Source organism: Lathyrus oleraceus, chromosome 2 (genome assembly GCF_024323335.1).
Source record: "Lathyrus oleraceus cultivar Zhongwan6 chromosome 2, CAAS_Psat_ZW6_1.0, whole genome shotgun sequence".
Lineage (NCBI taxonomy): Eukaryota > Viridiplantae > Streptophyta > Magnoliopsida > Fabales > Fabaceae > Lathyrus > Lathyrus oleraceus.
In genome coordinates this window covers 477,325,999-477,329,518 of record NC_066580.1, presented here as the reverse complement: position 1 = coordinate 477,329,518, position 3,520 = coordinate 477,325,999, and the positions used below count along the sequence as shown (strand labels likewise).

Here is a 3,520-nt window from a genome sequence, read left to right as displayed (position 1 = left end):
CAAGGCATAAACCGTGTCATCCTTGTCCAGTTCAATATTGGGCCCGTAGACATTTATCATGTTACGTAGGATGGGCAAATTCCATCTAGGTCACTCATGCCCCTCAGCATGCTTCGTGGAGTACCCATAAACTGTCTTTATAGTCATCCAGTTACGGACGAAGTTTGATCAGCAATAAAGCACTCGACTCTACATCTAGGGTCCATAGTGGTTTCAGGTCGAAGGGTGGTATACACCAATATCACCATGAGAATAACTTATGACACTTTGCATAACTTTCTATATGGTATTCTCATAGCGGGTCAATCCAGTATAAATATTACTCCTAATATTCATACCTATGTTTAAGACTTGATAACTCCTTATCCATGATCCATGAGATGTGATCATCATTCTATATTAATAACATTCTTAATGCTTTAATGTTATCTCACTTCACAACAAAGCTCGACTGCAGATACTTTAAGAATAATGTCCTTATGTTTAATGGGATCTCATGATTAAGTCACACTGGATACAGTAAACGGACTATCTATTCTAGGGACTTTATTAAACAAACATAATAAATAAAAAGCATTTTATTATTAATAAATAATTCGATACAAGTACCAAAAGTATTGGCCTCTAGGACTTACACCAAAAAGTTCATCTATGCTTTCTATTTTGGGTTATCAATTATGTCTAGGTCAATTATCTTTATCTGAGTCATTGGTTACTGACTAGGTCAATGTTGGTTCATCTGAACCATAGTCAGTTCATAAAAGACACACATCTTTGTTTGAGCTTGTTGCGTTTTTGTCTGAGTCAGAAGTCAACCTTTGACTAAAGGTCAAAGGGGACCATTTTGACTTTTATCAATTTTTATTTATTTTATTTTTACTAAAATCATTTTTCTTAATCTATTCGTATTTTTCATTTATTATGTTTTGTTATTACTATTTTATTTTATTTTTATTTTGTCTTTCTATTTTTATCATTTATTATTATTATTATTATTTATCATTTTTATTTTGTCTTTGTATCTTTATCATGTATTATTATTTTTTATTTTTTATTTGTATTTTTGTATTTATTATGTTATTATCATTTATCATTATTTTGTCTTTTTATTTTTATCATTCTTTATTACTATTATTTTTTTATCATTAATTTTACTTTGTTTTTCTATTTTATTATTTATTACTTTTTTATTTTTACTTTGCTTTTCTATTTTTATCACTTTGTTTTTCTATTTTTTGTATTATTATTATTTTGCTTTTCATATTTATATTATCATTATTATTACTGAGTCCAAAAAAACACAAAAATATATCAAAACTTGCCAAATTGTATCAAATCACAAAGAGGAAAATCAAATATTCTTTCATTATAAAAAGATTGCATTTACATTTAGAACTTCTCTAATCTGCACAAACTTGAGCTCCAAGTCACAGATCTGATTCCACACAAAAAAATTCTTACAAAAAAGAACTAACAAACCACCACAAGACCTTCATTTCCAGCCATTCATCACCATGCATGTGTCCTCCTCTCCACCGCGTTTCATCGTATTGCCATTTCCGAAGACATTCTGATTCGTCGCCGTCAGGTTCCATAGGTGTGCCATGCTTTTTTTTGTTGTTCTTTTTTGCTATTTTTTAATTTGATTAAGTGTTTGAGTTATTGGTGGTTTGTGGGAAAAGAGGATGAAGAAATTTGAGATGGAGAAGAAAACGGATTGGGATTCAGTGACTTTAGGGCGGGAAAGGCACCATGCCTTTGGACCAATCTAATGCGACAAATGAATCAATGATCCATAACAAGCCATGTATGGTCATAACTATATTAATTAAAAGAAACTAAAAAGGTAAACACGCTACACACAATGAAAAATACGTAGTAGTTGTTTGCTCTAATGGACCAACATAATCAAATTGAATAATCAAGCAATAAAAGAATATTTGAATTGGTCATCAAATATTAAAGGAGAGTTATTTGATTATTATTATCAGAATTTAGAGGCATATAACTCTATCAAGCAATTATAGACTTATTTCAAACATTTCCTATTCAATTCTCACTGTGTAATATATGTATATATACAGGGCTGGTCCTGTGGGTGTGCGAGGTTTGTCACTGCATAGGGCCTCAAAAATTTGGGGGCCTCAAATATTAAAAATATATTAAATATTTATTACATAGGTTGTTTATTAAATATATGTAAGATGTTTATGTATTGGCTTGATGGAAGTGTATTAATGTTTTTTTATGGTCATGACCTGAGTTCGATTCTACCATAATCTTATTCAACACTAAAATATTATATTTTTATAATCATTTTTTATTATATCTTTTAATATTATTTATAATTTAAATAAAATTTTAATTTTTTTTAAAATTTTTTTATTATTAGAGTTCAACATTAAAGATTAGATCAGGGCCTCGAAATGTTTTGGGTCGGCCCTGTATATATATACTAATGTATATCTCTGTAAAACATTCATTCAGAAATACATTCACTTATACGCTGTCGCATACCTTCGACCACTTGCATGCCAAACCGAACTTAACAGTTAACACGCACACTACCAAGTATAGAAGAAAAAAAGAAAACAATATCAAACATTTGTGTGGTTCCTACTTCTATGTTTTTCTTATGTTTATGTTTATGAATATTCCTCAAATAATTGCTCTAATCCAACCATCCAACCAAGACACATGTGCGATTCCATTTTCATGTTCATCTTTAACCATAGCTCATGTCCTGTGTTGGCTAAATCATGCATCCAAATTCATTTTTGTTAGGGATTGCAATTTCCAATTCAAAAAATATAGACTCTATGTCATGGAGATTGAAAATAGAGGATGAAAAAAATTAAAAAGAAAGTAAAGTCGACACACTACTATGACAAAATTATGGTGTCGAGTGGGCATGGTTGTAGATGGGTCAACATCAGAAAGATGGGTGGTGCATCTGAGCATGAGCAAAGCAATTAAGGAAAATTAGTTGTTTATATGTTTTTTTAAATTTATTTTTGGGTTATTTTTTATTTTAAACTAAAAAAATATATGGGTACGTAACTTGTTATAGATCATTTGATTCATCGGATCTATTAGATTGGTCCAAATGTATGGTGTCTTTCCTGCTCTAAAGTCACTCAATCTCAATTCGAAGAAAACACGGGGTTACGAAGGAGAGGAAAATAAGTATACAAAAAAAACTGTTTTGATTTTTTAAAATATATATTTTTTAATTTTATTTTAATTTAAAAAAGGACACATGTCGATGATTGATTGATCTGGTAATAACAAGTGAGGCGGCGCCCCCTTCTCATAACATACTTATTATTTATTTATTTATTTAATATTTAGAAATTAGGGTTTAGAGGTTTGGATCTTGGGTCTGTTTGTTTTATATTTTACTTTGTCTTACCCCCGGTTCTACCTGCACCCCTATCTGAATTTTAATTTTTGTTTTTTGTTTTAATTGTTTGATTAGTTTAGTCAATATATTTAATGTTTTTCATTTAGTTATTATAAT

General features: G+C 29.7%; 1 long non-coding RNA gene across 1 annotated transcript; it reads left to right on the top strand.

Moving 5' to 3' along the window:
• The first annotated feature begins 1,300 nt into the window (after positions 1-1,300).
• On the top strand, positions 1,301-2,254 carry LOC127121558 (uncharacterized). The gene is made up of 2 exons (XR_007803487.1): positions 1,301-1,846; positions 2,085-2,254. It is a non-coding gene; the product is annotated as an uncharacterized LOC127121558 (long non-coding RNA).
• Positions 2,255-3,520: the final 1,266 nt, after the last annotated feature.